The 18,185-nt window shown below is 38.7% G+C and overlaps 1 protein-coding gene across 1 annotated transcript in view; it reads right to left on the minus strand.

Moving 5' to 3' along the window:
* MARCHF1 (membrane associated ring-CH-type finger 1) overlaps positions 1-18,185 on the minus strand; it is a 240,864-nt gene that overhangs the window by 14,288 nt on the left and 208,391 nt on the right. The gene's annotated exons all lie outside the window — the stretch shown is intronic.

Consider the following 18,185-nt stretch of genomic DNA (forward strand, 5'->3'; position numbering starts at 1 on the left):
ACAACAGACTTTAAACATTTACAAGGAGTAATTCTTGAGATCTTAATGAATCCTAAGTTCATAAATATGCTTATGGTAAATGGTAAATAAATTCCCTCTTAAAAATGGATTAAAGAACCCTAAAAGAAAAATGTGACCTTTTCAGACTTTTAAACGTTGGTTTAAAACCTGATGATAGGTAAGAAACAAGAAAGCCAGGCTGAGAAGTAGATGGTGGGCACTTCACTGATTAGTTAAGGCACTTACTATGGGTCAAAACTCAGAAGTTGTACGTGATGCAAACTTGTCTCTCAACAGAATAACAAATAACCATGTTTATGGATCTCCTGGCTTTCTCAGTAAGAACCCAAACCTCAAATGTTATATTCACAAATGCTCTGTGAGTCTGCTGGTTCCCTCCAGGAAAAGTCTCATTTTCCCTATAGTTCTCTCTTGCATCAATAGTAATTACTTAGCATCTTTCCTGCATGATGCAATGAGAAGAAACGTCATACGTTTCTGGTGGAATGCAGCTCCTCTGTTTCTCTGATAACGGGGGGAGAAGAAAGGGTGTGCACTGTGGCGGGGTGAGGACCTACTTCCTAAGAAACCACGAGCATGAACAGAGAGGACTGGACCGTGAGCCTAGGCGAATCTTTGCAGTCTCCATAAACAGGGCTAGCAACTGCCATCTGGCACGGTTTGAGCACATGTTGATTTAGACTTGGGAAGCAGCCATCGACACCCAGGTTGGGGTAAAGATAACACTGCAAATTGGCAGTCCTCCTGAGAAATAGTTTCTAAATTTTCCCACAAAGAGGAGGAATACTCAGGAACCTGAAATCGATGGCTACATCTTGTCCCCACTCAGTTGTCTCCGGTGGCACTCAGAGACATGGGTTAATGAGCATTACCTTAACATGGATGGGACTAATGAGACAAATTATTCAGTCCTGGGAGTCCCCTGTAATTAAAAGTCACTTTCAGCCTTTCTGGTATAACAGAATCCTCTGGGGGGCAAGTTCCCAACACACACCTCCAGGCCTCACTGAATCCATCACTGAGAATAAACTGTGCAGTTTCACAGGGTGCTCTGTCTGTAATCCAAGGCATACTTGTAAAAATGAGGACTCTGTGTTCAAATTCTGACTCTGCCACACCATGTGCCGTGTGACCTTGGGCATGCTATAGCACCTACTTTACATGGTCAAGTTTAGGAGAGTGAATGTGTGTAAGTCTGGAACAGTATCAGGCACTTACAAAGAATGCAGTAACTGATAATCATGACTGGGAACCCGAACCACACACCCACTTAGGCTTTGGTTGCCCTCATCCTCATGTTGATAACATCAGGAGCGGATGGAGAATGGCTGAGTTGGGATTTATCCATGCAGAATTAAGGGAGCCAAAGACCCCGCCCAATCCCCATCTATTTTCCAAGTACAAATAGACTTTTCTGAAAGATGAACCTCTTAGTAGGTAAATACAGTTTGTTTATGTCAACTATTTGTACAAAGTAGAGTAACTGGATGAGTTACAAGGTACATTCATTTAAAAGACTGAACAATTATAGCTTCTTTTTTGTTAGGATTGAAAAAAAGATCACAGGTTACAGTATATGCCCCAGTAAGTTTTCATAATTTTTTTCTGGAAATTTAATTCAAAATGTTATGTTAATTCTTCCCAAAGAAATGCTGTTCTGGGTGACAGTTTTCACAAAAGCACAAACAGAGACTCAAACACTCCAGATCAAATGAAAGCATTAATGTGCGCGTGTGGGTTATAACTCTGTCTTCCCTGAGTAATGCAGTACAGGAAAGGTGGCCTGATCCAAAAGGTCCAGAAATGTGCCCCAGGCACCTCAGTCGAGCTATCTTGGTGGTCACAACACCCAAGGAGCTCCTGGAATAGATAAGTAAAAGAGTTGGCTCTTTTTCCTCAAAGGTAATTAACTTGGATTTCCATAGATGGGGACTCAATGTTTGCTTTTTCCAAAAATTTTTTTGAGACCATCTGCTATAACAGTGGTTCACCGAGAGAGCTCTTTTATTTATAAAAGTAGTTGGAAAAGCCTAATTGAGTACAAAAGTAGAGGTGTTAAAACAGATCATATTCAACTTACATCAACAAAAAAATAACTCCAACCATTTTAAAGCTTTAAAAATAGGTGCACTTATTTAAAGAACTAGTGAAAACATAGTGTATTGAAATGCTTGCTTACAACAGGAGCTATCAGTTACTAAGAACTGCGGCTCACTGCCTATACAGACAGAGGTTTCAATGGCCAAACGAGAAATTGTTCAAATGCAGACACAAGTAGAATCAGAAGCCAAGAGAACGTAGATGTTGCCAAAAAAAAAAAAAAAAAAGAAAGGTGAGGGAAGATATGGGGAGAAAAAGCGGGAAGGAGGTAGTGTTTGAGGAAAGAAGCACATTGTGACAGCAAGTAGCCGCATGCTCAGAGAGACCCTGGGGCACAGTGACTGGGGTCAGACAGACCCGGATCGAAACCCTGAGTAGGAAATCTCAACCGTCTCAGGGCAGTTAACCTACCTCCTTTAACTCTAGTTTTCTCATTGGTAAAATTGGGATAATGAACCACCCCTTGTACAGGGTCGTGATTAGAAGTATACAAGATAATATTCATCAAGAATTAGCACATAGCAAGCCCTCAGGTAAAGCATAGTCCCTCACTGCTTTGTGAAACAAAGTGTTATACAGTTTACAGGTGTTTTATGAGACCCGGAGTGGGCTTTAGAAAATTATGATTATTTTTGAGTTCCTTGAAATGTAACAAATTTCACTTTGCCTTACTCCCACTACTCTCTGCCCACTTTTACACATACATGTTACCTGCTAGGTAACGGTGGGCAACTGTGGGACCCCTAAAGTATTAGCATCGATAAGCAGCATTTGTCAGAGAGGTGGAAGCCACAACGTGTAGAACAAACATCCAAAGAGCTGCGGATGTTAGAAGCCAACATGAAGAGGTGTCAAAGGACCACCAGGTACCAAAAGATGCCCAGAAGGGAGCAGTTGGAAGATCTAAGTTATTGTACTGACATGCTGGAAACTGTTATGTGAGAATATCAAACTTACAGATAAAAATACCCTAAAAATACTGTGACAAGTAAATTCAGTTACTAAAATATTTGTAAAAAGCAGATTAGCTCTATTATTCAGTTAACCTTATCAGGATTAAATTTTTTTCTTCTATAAAGTGTATGTATGTTACATATTAAATGTATACCTAAATGCTTGTGAATTTGATGTTATATTAAAACATTTTCTTAAAACCTTTTCTTGATTTCCCATTGTTCCAAGTTTATGAGATAGGATTTCCTGTTTTGAGAAAGGTGTTTGAATAAAATCATCCACTAGAGGGTGCAATGCCACCACATGATGATTTGAGAAAAAGGAAAGAGGAGTACGTGCTTATTTTATAGGTCTATCTAGACGGGAGATGCTATGTGGTACTTAGGTACATCTGCGTTGAAATTGCTATGGTAACAGTTAAAAGTGTAAATTCCTAGGTTCTGTCCAGATCCATAGCTGAGGGCCTAGGAATCTGCATTCTTAATAAGCACGCCAACTGATTTTATGCTGTAGTTTAAGAATTATTTCCTGGAGAGGAGAAAAATTTTCAGAAATATTTTAGAGACGAGCTCTAATATATACTACTTTTTCCACAAGAGTGAAAATATTTCTACCTCTCCCACCGTCCTCCAAAAATACCCCACCCAAATCTGGGTTGATAAACATGTTGTCATGTAAAACAAAATTACTTAAGACTTAATAGATTCATTTAAACAAAGTTTCTTTCAAAAATATCTAACCAAAACTTGGGTTTCTGTTTTCTCTTCTAAGTTATGGTAAAAAAATATTATCTCATGCATTGGGGAAGAGATATCGGTATATTACTGCTTCAGGCATATTGAACCAGCAGAAAAACTGGGTGCTGTCTATGGACTACCTAATTAATTACAGGACTGCAGCTTCATAAAGAATACAGAGAACAACCAGATTACATTTCATAAAATGGCATATTCCTTCTTCTCTAGAGATTGGAGTCCTTGCCTAGGATTCTTGGAATTGCTACTGCAGAAGGCATTTCTCACGTTTATTTCTACTGTGTTTCGCTCTCTTCCTGCCTCTTGGTGAATATCCATAGTGCATGGGGGGCTCTACACAGGCCAGCTGTCAACCTTTCTGCCTAAAATGATAAAACCCTTGTTGTTTAGGAGAAAGTGCTCATCTGCTAAGCAGAATCATAGAGACTGGGAACCAATTTTACACCCTCGCTTTCTAGAAGAAACTGATGCCCAGAAAACTGAATTGATTTGCCCAGGGTAAGTGATGGGCAGATGTCTTATTCTCTGGTTTTATTGAGTAGTAGGAGGGGTTTTTTTTTTCCTTTCAGGAGCTAATTATTGAAGCATCACAACATATCAGATGTTTTCTAGGTGTCAGGGAACAATACAGCCAAGATTCCTGCTTTCATGACATTTACATTAGGGTCATAATTGTGGAATTTTGTGTATTTGTTAGAATAGGGGGCTGTGTAATTTTCCAGCAACAAGAAACAATGGGCTTTGATTTTGTAAGTGCTTCTATCCCTTTCCCTACTGTCTTTTATTGTGGATGTTTGTTTAGTAATCTTTCTAAAACATTCGTTCAGGTGGCAGCAAAGAAAAAGAGAAGTTTCTCCATAAAATCTCCGTTGTACAACAGCAAGCCCAATTTTACTGACAGCCTATTGTCAAAACGCTTACTTTCATGGGTGAACAAAAACTCCTCATCCTATCTCCAACTTGCTTTGATGGTAGTGTCACATCTGAACACTGTGTGAAACATAATTGAATTTATTGTTGTTGCTGTTTTGTGGGTTTTTTTTTTACTCTCAATATTTTAGCCACATACAAATTTGAAAAAATATAAATCTGATAAATATATTTAATTTATAAATCAAATGGCAACAAGCTTAAATGACAATCAATGAAGTGTTAATCTCTCTAAATACTAATTCAGATTTTGTATGTAATACTTCAAATATAATGCAAATTATACAAATAATTTTGCTACTATATTAAAAATCAGTTTTATCAGTAATTGGACATCAAGTGTAACTAATTGGTCTAATACCTTTAAACTTGTTTGGCATTTTAGAGACTCAGCCTTTGCTAAGTATTTTGTCCTAAAACTAAAGACTTTTATTTTTTTGAAGAGTTGAGTTCTTCAGAGTTTCCAGGGGTGTATACATTCCTTAAATTTTATGTAAAAATATTGTTTGCATTTTCTTTTTCTGGGGAGAGGGCCATAGTTTTCATTGGATTCTCAAAGAGGTCCAAGAACACTTTCCAGATTAAAAGCCCTGGCTCTCAACTGCTCTCCCTTGAACTGATTTAATAGTAATGTCTCAACTTCTTATAAAATAAGGAAGCCGTGGGACAGGGAAGGGCAGGAGCTCATACATATAGTCTCCACAGGCTGGAAATGAAACTTGTGGTACAGGAACTTGACATGTTGAACAAGAATGTTTACTTCCACGGCTGAAAAGTCTTTGTAAAAGATAGGGTTTATTAGGTCTCTGTAGATCTAGAGAGCATTATGCTAAATGAAAAAAGCCAGGCCATGAAAGACAAATACCATATGATCTCACTTATATATGGAATATAAAGTACAAAATAAATGAACAAACAAAATAGAAACAGACTCACAGATACAGGGAACAAACTGAGGGTTGCTGGAGGGGAGGTGGGTTGGGGTCTAGGGGAAAAAGGTGAAGAGATTAAGAACAGATCTGTAGTTTACAAAATAGTCATGAGGACGTAAAGTACAGCATAGGGAATACAGTCAATACGATTGTAATAACTATGTTTGGTGCCCGGTGGGTGCTAGACTTATCGGGGGATTACTTTGTAAGTCATATAAATGTTTAACCACTATGCTGTACACCTGAAATTAATATAAAATAATATTGAATGTTAAATGTAACTGGAAGAAAAAAAAAGATCGGTTTAGGGACATGGAATCTAAACAACCAGCAGCATTCTAGGTAGAAAAAAAACAGGTTCACGGTCCTGGAGTTTTGCAAGCATTTTATGCATAAAGTAGGGGCAGAAAGACAAACTGTTGTGAAAGGATTGACATTAGCTCTAGACAAAGGGGTGGGAGAAGGTGAGGCAGACAGTGCTGGGACAGGCGCGAGCCTGGAAAGCTAACATCTCCAAGAGAAACGGAGGCTCCTGGGGCTTCACTGCACCTGGCTATTCTCTTTTCAGATAATCTCAGAAATAGCCACCTGGGAGTTAATTGAATAATTCCAACACACCCTAGGGAGGTGAACCACAGCTGGTTGAGTATTGCAATGATTAACCCCTTTTTGTCTCTTCCTTCCACCCCCTGGCCTGCTGTAATTTAATTTAGGACACCTCAGGATTTTCCTCTTGTCAATGTATTTGTAAAACAAAGAATGGCCCTGCAGCTGGGACTTACTGGATTCCAAGTCCCGGATGCTGATTCTCAGCCTGCTGGGTGGTGGAAGAGAAAGTGTAACATTCTGTGCACAGTCACCAGACAATGTCCAAGTGTGTTCCCATATCCTGCTGTATAAGAAAGATGACTGTGTCCTGTCCTACCAGCCCCAAATCTAGTTTTCCTCCATTTAAGAACTTGTTTTGAACCAAGGGAAGTTTTGGGGTGGCTAAAAATCTCATGTAAGTTCAGAGGACATTGAGTGATTTTGTTTGGGACCTTCAAGAGCCCTTGCCAAGGAGTCTCTTTTGTAGAATAATCCTGTAGGTCTGTTTGCCTTCCATGTGGAATTTCTTGGGACACACAGGTGAAATTCCAGAAACAGAGTCCATGTTTCTTCTGAGCTTAAGAGTGAGCAGTGAGTATGAAAGGAACTCTTATTTGAAAGTTTATTTACTTATTTAGTAGTGTCATTTTTAGCTGTATCTTTGGAAAGCTAATAAAAACAGGTTGGCCTTGCTTCTTTGTGTCCTTCATTGCCAGTTATTAAAATTCTGAAAATAAACACCTTTCTCCACTGCTAATTCAGTGGTCAGTTACTCTAGTACCACTGGATTCCTGGAAAGGGAAAGAAATTAAATGGAAAACCAATCTAATATTATTCTAAAAATTTGTTATTATAAAGACAAAGAGGTGAGGGTTAGTTACATTGAAAATGGAGCAGGAAGGTATAATATTTCCATTAAATATCCCTTTTCTATCAAAGATCACAAAAACTTTCCAATGCTTGAGCTGAGCATGGTAAAGGGCAAAAGGAGAGAAAGAACTTTGGGTTATGTGAGAAATTATGGAGTTATATGGGACAGAGATCTATCCGAAGAAACTTCAAAGACTGAACAAGCGCATCAGGTGAAAGTGCAGGAGGTGAGGTGGGAAGAGGTGGCAGCCTGGGTGATAAAGAGACTTGATTATCAACTCAAAGCACAGCATGTGGGCCATGGGGTTGACGCAGACTAATATACAGAGACATAGAAAACGTTTTTCTTATATTTCCATCATGGAGCTTTGTAGCTCAGTTGGTTAGAGTGTCTTCCCAGTATGTCAAGGTTGTAGGTTTGATTCCCAGTCACCAATGAATGCACCAATGAATGCACAAAAAAGTGGAACAACAAACTGATGTTTCTTTCTCTCTCTCTCTCTCCCCTACCTCCCCATTCCCTTCTTCCCTCTCCCCCTTTCTCTCTGCCTCCCCTTTTCCCCTCTCTCTCCCTGTCTCTCCCTTCCTCTCTCTCTCAAATCAATAAATAAAAAATTAAAAAAGAAATTTCTTCATGACTAATCAAGTTGAAAAAGCAAGACCAGAAGGGACCTGAGGTTGCCGATGTGTTTGAGTGAGGTGATGGAAACAGCTTCTCTCTCATTCTGAGGAGATGGAGGGATGGAGGGGCTGAGAACTGGGGAGTGGTTGGGGAGGAGGTGGAAGTTTCTGGCTTCATGACTGGATTCCCTTCCTGTAACTGAACTCACCAAAGGTGAAGATGAGTGGATACAGGTACAAAGTCTACAGAGATCCCATTACATGAACAGAAGTGGGGCAGCCCGCATAGATGGAGTATGTGGAAACAGAGAAGATAAGCTGTAGGCAGGTGTAGGGTGTAAATTGTCCCAAATCATGGATCTGAAGTTTGGGCCAAGTTTTAGCAAATCTCCAAGGAGTGAGGCCAAAAGGTGTTTGGGTGACCAGGGTTTTAGAAAGATCATTACTGCAGCTATATGGAGGATGAGCTAAAGAAGAATGTGACTAACCACTAGCTCCTGCTACTAGTTTTTCTCCCCAGGGCAGGGAAAGAACTGATGTCTTGTCAGTAGCTCTTAACAAACTTCACTTTTAATTTGGAAACAGTTCATACTTTTATGGGTAAACTCCCATAACTTCCTGTCTTCAGACTGAACATGTATTTATAACTGCATCATACCCTTCTTACTTCCTTCTCACTTATCCAAGAGGACAAAATGTCTCTCTATAATTTTTTACCCTGTATCTTTTAAATATATTTTTACCTCTTTCTCTTTACATAACCCCCTTCCCTTCAACATGAAAACCTGCTTGTATGTCTCTCTCAAGCACTTACTTCACAATAGCTTATTATTTTATTAACTGCATGTTCATTACAGAAAATTTTTAAGATACAGAAAAGTAAAACAAATGAAATCATTTATAATCTCCTCTGCGATGTATATCTTCAATCTTTTTTTCTTTATGCGCACATAACATATACTAGAATTTAAGGGTTCAGACCATTTTTAAATGAAAATTTTATTCTTATATATCTTCATTTCTTTAGATCGCTCACAGAATGGAGGTGGGAAGATATGGGGAGTGGTTGACAATTAGGAAAGTATAAAGGCAGGTTTCTTTTGTCCTAAGAAGAGGTCAGAGAATGGAGGGAGGAGGAAAATCATGCCCATACTGGGAGCCTAGATGATAATACGGTTCATCTAGAAGCTCCTCTAGCAGACAGAGGTCTGGCTGCTGAGGAAGAACTCAGAGACCGGGTCTCACAGAGGACCACCTGGAGAGATGTTTAACAGGTGGGAGACCCACAGGGTCAGAGTCAGCCCTCAAAGACCATCCATCCTTAACTTTAAAACCGCTGACTGTCTGAACTTACATCCTGGCGCCCAGGACTGGAATTTATCTCTATCCATTGATTTACCCATTGGCTAGCAAGCGGGAGTGTCCCCTCCTGTGCCACCAAGCCTCTCTCAGAACCGATCTGCACAATGGGCATGGCCTCTCCCTTTCCCCATGTACCAACACGTTTGTACACACAGGCGGGGGTCGGCCCTGGATATCTGGTGGAAAGGTAATGGGGAAGCCTTCTCCCCTTTCTTTAGTGGGGAGAAGTTAGAACTGAACAATTGTGAAACATCAAGCCCCAACCTGTTTTCCATTTATGCAATTTAAAAGCACAACTTTATTGAGATATAATTGACATTTATAGTGCATATATTAAAGTGTAAAAGATGATAAATTTTGATACATATTAGACACCTGTGAAACTAACACAATCAAGAACATGAACATATCTACATACCTATCATTCCAGTTTCCTCTTTTCTTTTTATATTTCCTCCTACCCATCACTATGTCCTGCCCACCCAAAAACAGCCAGTGATTCTGGGGCTACTAAAATTAGAGCTGTAATGAAATTTCCTCTGTTCCTTTTCCATCATGTATGTTCCTATGGACATACACTTTTATTTCAATTGGGTAAATACCTTGGGCTAAAATGGCTGGATTGTATGGTTGGTGTTTTCTTAACTGTTAAAAAAACTGCCGAACCATTCTTCCAAAGTAGCTAGACCATTTTGTATTTCCACAAGTCATTTCCTCCATATTCTTCCCAGGTCTTGGTATGATCAGTCTGTTTAATTTTAGCCATTCTAATAGGTGTGTAGTGGTATCACTGTGATTTTAATGGGCATTTCTCTACTGACTAATGCTATTGAATATTTTTTATATTTTATTTGCCATCTGTATATCTTCTTTAATGAAGTATCTATTGAAATTCATGACCCATTTTAATTTGTTGGAGACATATACTATAATTAACATATAATATATGTTATTGTTGAAATTTCAGGATTCTTTATATATGGGGGATACAAGTCCTTTATCAGATATATAATTTGAAGATATTTTTCCCAATATGTGGCTTGTCATTTCATTATCTTATCAGTGACTTTTGAATAGGAGATGTTTTTGATTTTGACAAAGACCAATATTCTCTTTTACTACAACCTCCTTAACCATTCACCTTACTTTTTGGTATGCATTTCTGTAAGCAAGCTCAAATCCTTTGTGCATGGTGATGCAGTGCTGATAATGTTTGAAGGCTGTAGCAAGAGGGGGCTGAACTAAGACAGCTACAAGGCTTTGTAGACTGACTGACATTTGAATGCCTGCTCTGTCACCTCACAATAATGGAAAGAAAATAATGCCAATTCTTCAATAGTGGGTATGATAATTTGTACTATTTTATATGAATAAAATTTCTCAGCTTATTGAAGTAAGAATGGCAACTGAAAGGAGCTGAGGTATATTTTATCTAATAAATGTTCAACATGAAAATGCCTTCAACCATTAAGACCCAGGGAGAAACTTCATTTCAAGCCACACGTTTGTGTTCTCAAAGCTTTGGGAATCATGAACTGAAACATGATTTTATGTTTCAACTTTATGCAATCAACTTTTGAGCAAAAATGTAAGGTGCAGGAAGTCTTATAAATGTTTGAAAAATTAACTGGAAACTCAGATCAATAGTGGTCAATGAGTGACTAAGAATCACTTCCAATCACTATGTATGTTAAATGTAGCCTGTAAGCTGTATTACCAAGATTCCACTTCTGGGAGTATATCCAAAGAAACCCAAAATCCTGATTCAAAAGAATTTGTGTACTCTTAAGCACCCTGCGGTGCTATTTACAATAGCTGAGATTTGGAATCAGCCCCAGGGACCATCAGTAGATGAATGGACCAAAAAGCTGTGGTACATTTACACAATGGAATACCACTCAGCCTTAAAAAAGAAGGAAATCTTACTGTTTGCAACAAGAGGGTATTATACTAAGTAAAGTAAGTCAATCAGAGAAAGACAAGTACAATATGATTTCACTTGTGTGTGGAATCTAATGAACAAAATAAACAAAAACAAAATAGAAATGAATTCAGAGAGAGAATACAATGATAGCTGTCAGTGTTGAGGAGTTGGAGGGCTAGGTGAAGAGAGGAAGGGATTAAGCAAAACAAACAAACAAACAAACAAACAAACAAACCCTGCAGAGACTCAGACATCTGTATGATGGTTAACAGAGGGAAGGGGGTGGGGGCAGGTAGGGAGAAGAGGGCAAAGTGGCGGTACATGGTGGCAGAGGGAGGTAGACCGTGGGTGGTGGACACATAAAAACAATATTCAGATGGTGTATGATAGAATAGTATACTTGAAACCTATTTAATTAATCAATGTAATTCCAATAAATTCAATAAAAATATAGAGAAAAAAGAATGTTTGTACCCTTAAGATACAATGAAGAGACTGAACCACCCAAAATCCAGCTAATAATGAGAAGGAAAAGAAGATTAGGTTTGAAAATGAAGGCTTCTAGTTCCCAAATTTCAGTAAAAATCTTCATCCATTTCTTCTCATTAACAGTGAGCTGGCAAAAAATGAACCAATCTTTATTTTCCCTTCATTGGGATTTTCTTTTAAAACACTTCTAAGGAGCCCAGATCTCAATCTCTGAATTAAAGTGTGATGTGGGCATAGTTTCCCAGAGAACTATGGAGTTACCCGACTTACATGGGAAGAATCCTCAAAATGGCATCTTGACTCTTAAAAAGGGGAAAAATATACAGTATATGGGTAATATTAACCCCAGAGAGTACTTCGCTTTTAAGTGATTTAATTTCACAAACCATGAAAAAGCTGTTGATTGCAATCAATTTACATAGAAATTAGTCAAATATGCCAACATTGTTACTACAGCTTCAAAATTGTAACTGCCTATAGTAAACAACCTCACATCTCCTGGAAATGTGGAGATAGGACAGAAATGCTATGGGATTATTTCAACTTTAATGCTTTAATATACACATCATCCCTCAAGTCAAATTCTTTCACTGTAATGACAAGACATCTTATAAAAAAGTAATAGCTTTGTGCATACAAGGAATGTCTTTGACCCCATGTATTGTAAGAGATGACTGTGATTTAAAATGGTTTTCCAGAGCAGAGAAAACAGTGCTGTGGGTTGCCTTGACAACATGGGTTAGTTGCATCAGGAAATCCATGGCAATGCAGGTCCTTCTAGTATGTCAAGATTGGAAACTATCTACCAAATTAGGTTAAAAGAAAGCTGATCCCACTGCAAGGCAGTGTTATCTGACCTATAAAATATTAGTTCTCACTTTTTACCACTAGCCTTGTTAGAAAATAGATGAAAAATCTAGGTGGGCACAATAGTCAGGAAAGCAGAAAGGAAACAGATGTGCAAGGGTTTTATTCAAGAGCTGGTCCCCCACTCCTCCAAACCATTGCCCCTCCAACAAGATTTCAGGAGTTCCTGCCTTTTCCCTGTAAGTCGATCACACTTGAAAAATGTGTCTTGCCCAGACGCTCTTGTTTTCCACTGGAGTCTCCCGCAAACATTCTCTATGGGAAATGTTGCCCCTATTACATATTCTTAAATAATGAGCATCATAAGGATTACCACAACAAAGGTAGTTATTAGTTGAATAGAAAACAAAATCTGCTAATGTGTGTCCTGTGATCCAATTATTATGGCAGGGCTGAGCAGGGATTTATCTGAAAGAGCCACTCCTCTCAGGCAAAGCCTGTTACTAAAAGCTTTTATTATTGAACAAATTTGTTTCCTTCCCTCACAAGGGCCCCTTGGTGACATTGTTCTTAGCACACAGTTTTGATACTCTTCCTCTAAAAATTACTGTAAAGCAATTTTGAACAAGGAGCTTGGAATTTTCTTTCATAAGTGCTTTTTTAAAAGATAAATGGAGCTTTGCTTTTCTTTGGCTTAAATTGCAGTTATCTGTTTTGTTTTCAACATAGCCTCATACTGTGATCCATTTGATGTTACCAGAGACAGGCCCTGGGTTAAGGAGACACACTGTGTGGCTGGGCTGGCCTTCTCAGTGTATTTCCCAGTGTTAAGGTCATGGAAGGAAATTGGGACTCGAAAGACACACATTCGGGGCAGAGGAGCTGGCTCTGTAGTTACAAAGTTGTGAAGCGTTAGCCCAAGCTCGGATGAGTTGAGATGGTATAAATGAGTAGACACAATGAGATACCACTTCACACCGGTCAGAATGGCCATCATTAACAAATCAACAAACAGCAAGTGCTGGCGAGGTTGTGGAGAGAAGGGAACCCTAGCACACTGTTGGTGGGAATGCAGACTGGTGCAGCCGCTGTGGAAAACAGTATGGAATTTCCTGAAAAAACTAAAGACAGAACTGCCTTTTGATCCAGTGATCCCACTGCTGGGATTACACCCTAAGAATCCTGAAACACCAGTTCAGAAGAACCCATGCACCCAATGTTCTTAGCAGCATTTTTTACAATAGCCAAGTGCTGGAATCAACCTAAGTGCCCATCATGAATGGATCAAAAAACTGTGGTACATTTACACAATGAAATACTTGCAACAGAAAGAAGGAACTCCTACCCTTCATGACAGCATGGATGGAACTGGAGAGTATTATGCTAAGTGAAATAAGCCTGGTGGTAAAAGACAAATACCATACCTATAAGTGGAACGTAATCAACGAAACAGACGTGAGCAAATAGAACCAGAGATATGGAAATAAAGAACAAACTGAGAGCAACTGGATGGGAGGGGGGAAAGGAATAATAGGGGAACGAAGGGGAAGGGCCTAGTCAAGGAACATGTATAAAGGACCCACGGACATGGACAACAGGGTGGGGATTGACTGTGGAAGTGGGGGTGGGCAGGGCAGGGGAAGAGTATGGGGAAAATCTACAGCTACAACATGTTCAGGGTCAAAGTAATCTAGCAGTGTGCCGTCAAGTACGAAAGCAAACCATGTTTTTGTTCAAAGTGACATTTATTTTCTTTCTGTTGGGCAATAAATAGCATAATAGATGGACTCAGCACCTACATTAAAAGCCAGTGTTATTCACGAGTCTTAGTGTTCATTCAAGGCAAAGACCTTCACTCCAAGCCTATGAATAATTTAAAAGGTGGCAATGGATGGAGACATTGCTTTTTAGAAGTATCTTTAGAGGAGACAAATGAACAGGCATGGCACAAACAATGACTCCCTGACTGTAGAGCAGGTAGAAAAATAGGCATATTATTTGGGAAGCAAGCCAAAGTAGTCATCATGAACAGTTTCTGATTCAATCCTAAATATTTGGATTTCTCAATCAAAATAAGAATATAGAGCATCCAAGCTATAAGGCATACTTTGTGCCCTTAGCTAAGTCCTTTAATCTTACCAATTGACAAGCTAACCTTCCATGCAAACAATCTTACAGGACCACATGAAAACAGGGATCTTACCTAAAAAGATAGTACTCATCTTTTACTAAAAATTTTGTTTCTCATGGTAAGTGGGCCATCTGTCCTATGGTCTACTTAGTGTGACCACATAGGGGATCAGTCTCTCACGGGATCTAATTGGGTGAAATATGAATCTATCTTGTGGTCACACTAAAAAACCTTACATTTTAAAGAGGAAAGTAGGTGTATCTAAATAAAATCTACAGCTGGTGAAAAGCAATAAATATAACAGAAGGAAGTTATATCCTGGTCCTCATTTTGTTCAAATGTGTAATTGAGTAAGATGTTTAATAATCCTTGGGTCTTGTATGTGTTTTTTTCTTTTTAGAAAATAAAATGTTAGATTCAGTGGTTTACAATTTTTTTTATATAGAGGCCAAATATTCTTTCAATTTCCAGGGCTATCAGTGGTCAAAGGTGAACAGAGGACAAGAAGGACTTTGGGTCCCCCTTTCTTTACTTTTCCCACTAGTCTAATAAGAATATCCAAGCATTTACCTCTTTTGTTATCCACTCTTTTACTTAATATTTAAAATGAACTTTTAATTTTGGAATAATTTTAGGTTTATAAAAAAGCTTCAAAGGCTGTATATAACCCTACTCACTTTCCCCTAACATTAATATCTTACCTTAGTCAAAACAAAGAAAGCAACACTAACTTTAACTAAACTTCAGACTTTATTAGGATTTTACCAGTTTTCCCACTAATTTCTTTTTAAATTTTAGTGAGAGAACATCACCCAATGAAAGTTCTGAGACTATCTTTCACGGGGTTTAGAAAGTCCAGGAGAAATGTAAAAGACAATCTAGTACCAAATGGAGGCCTCTTTTTGATATCATCAGACTGATTGAAAGATCTGAGTTAGGAATTTCTATCTCCTTATGTGAATCAAAGCTACAGAAAGCACGTCTGCATTGGCATCTTCTGGGAGTTGGTTAGGGATGTGGAATCTCATGTCCTACCTCAGGCCTACTGAATAATCAAAACGATTCATTTTTGAGATTTATTTCCATAAACCAAGAATAGTTCATTTAGATTACATAGAATATCATTTTACAAGAGTTTCCTGCACCCTCCTAGACACTTTTGCACTCTTCCTTACCATTATCTAGAAGAAATCACTTTTAAACATAGTAGGGGGTGTTTCAGATGTTTATCTCCATTGTTTCATATAATATGCCTCTGCTCCTGTTGACAGCTCATTGGTTTACAGGCCTTCCTTAGCAGCGTGTCTGAGTCAGAAGTCATACTAAAGGTCATCAGTGCCAGCCAGCCCCTCCCAGCTAAGGTACCTGGAGGAAGGCATACTTAGCTGGCTTGCTAGGATCATGTTCCCCAGGTAAAGCATCTGCTTATACTAATTGGACTATGGATGACACATGGAGCAATGGACCAAGGAAGACTAGAGGTTCCAGATGTATTTGTTGGGCATCATGGGATGAAAAATTTCATGATGAATGCCAAACAGAGGCACCAACTGCTTAAGGGTGCTCGGTGCCAGAGAGCTCGGATGAATCAGGTGCTACTACTCCGTTTAGAGTAGGCACACCTACTCCAGAATGCCATGGTCTCTGCCACTCCTTGTCTTACCCCCAGTACTGTTTTATTTGTTATTTCATCATAAAAGCAGACTGCTTCATTCATTTATCTTACCTATCTGGTTTCTGATATAAAGTAAATTATCTGTGAGACTGAGCAGGTCTCCACAGACGTTGTTGGTGATTTTTGTCAGCCAGTTTGGAGGGTTGTCTTTGGGAATCCCACTTCTTGTTCCTGACACTCATTTGATAATCTTTTCATCTTAATTTTTTAAATTAAATTGTTCCCCTAGTGGATCAGAGAGTAAGTTGTGAAATTGAGTATTTTTCACCTAAAAATTCTCATCTGCTTTCCTTCGGTTATAATTTAATAGTTGGAATTACATTAATCCTGTCCAGAGTTACTAAAATAATCTCTCATGTCATTTTAAGTCTATTTCAAAATGTTTCAATTAATTCCTTTTCAAACTCCCTACCTCAATTTAGTAGTGAACCCTAACTGAGCATCAATTACCCCTTTCACTGTGGCCTTTCAGACACAGCCTGCTTTGGCGTGGTCTCATTTATGAACAGCAGATCTTGCTGGATTATGCAGAATCCAGCAAGAGGTTATCAGTCTCTTAGGAGACATGCCACTTCTTAAATGCAGAGAACATATAGCTCAAAAATTTGTTAGCTTTGTTCATTAATAAAAATACTTCATAAAAAAATATCAACTCTTGTATTCAACTAGCTCTACATTTACAGAAATCCTAGTCTTCAATAGAATATCTTTCTTAGATCTGCTTAGACCTCTAATCTACACTGGTTGTCTTCACTGTGCCAAGGAGAAAATGGCTTTCAGCCCAGCCTACTTCTTTTCTTAGGGTCAGAAGTCTTCCATGTATGCTTTCAAGAACCACTTTGAATCTGCTTTACTTAAGCCTTTGACCACCTGCTTACAATTTATAAGAGGGAAACAAACAAACAAACAAACAAAAAAACACAAACTCTGGCCTAGACCACTTACATCAAGCTTCTAGCTTCAGGATGCCTCCTTAACACTCAGCTACCCTTGAATACTCTCCTTCCCTCCTCTTTTTCTTCTTTCTCCTTTCTTCTTTCTTTGTCCTGTTTCTTTCTTTAGTCATTCCTTTTAATGTTTTCTCTTTTGTAAACATGGAGATAGTGTGCTTCTTATTTCTCACCATGGTTTGCTTTAAAGGGTATTACAGAAGATTGAGAAAGCACACACATAATTTCTTTAGGACTTGAACTGTGGACTCTTTGGTTGCTCAGTATCCTGTCCTGTACAATCTAAGCAAATGTCGATGTGAATGATTCTATACCCGTTTTTCTTTATCTTCAGAACATTTAAAATTCATTGGAATGTTAAGTTTGTCTTCCTTCCTTCCTTCTTTCTTTTCTTTTTCTTTCTCTTCCTTCCTTCTTCCCTCTCTTCCTTCCCTTCTCTCTTCCTTCCCCTCTCTCTTCCTTCCTTCCTTCCTTCCTTCCTTCCTTCCTTCCTTCCTTCCTTCCTTTCTTTCTTTCTTTCTTTCTTTCTTTCTTTCTTTCTTTCTTTCTTTCTTTCTTTCTTTCTTTCTTTCTTTCTTTCTCTCTTTCTTTCTCTTTCAAGTAGATTCCTCAGCATTATTTTCATAAAATCACAGAATTTTTACTTAAAAGAAACTTAAAACAGAATGTTATACAGTCTTATGAAGAAACTGAGACAAGGGTCAGAGGGATTAAGCTTCAGAAGCAGAATTAAAATCTGATTATTTGACTCCTAGCCCAGTATTCTTTCCTTTACTGTTTTAACTGTGCTTTGGGATGGAGATATGGAGTCTTCTTGAAGGAGGTTCCTACAATCAAAGCTCTGTTGACCTCTTGGTTACCCTCTTTATTTCCTTTGCTTCATGTTTTCATGAAGAGAGACCTCCACAAGAGTCTTGCCTCTCTCTCTGCCCATCATTCACTTCTCTATGAGAGAATGAGGAAAAAAACCTGGGTATGGATGGCCCAACTTCTCTGCTTCCTGCCCCACTTCCCCCATATTTTATAATATTCCATGGTGTACATTTCACAGGGGCAGATTCTGCTGTACCTGTGGC

Source organism: Pteronotus mesoamericanus, unplaced genomic scaffold, assembly GCF_021234165.1.
Source record: "Pteronotus mesoamericanus isolate MK-2021 breed Mesoamerican mustached bat unplaced genomic scaffold, CSHL_Meso_final contig_32, whole genome shotgun sequence".
Classification (NCBI taxonomy): domain Eukaryota; kingdom Metazoa; phylum Chordata; class Mammalia; order Chiroptera; family Mormoopidae; genus Pteronotus; species Pteronotus mesoamericanus.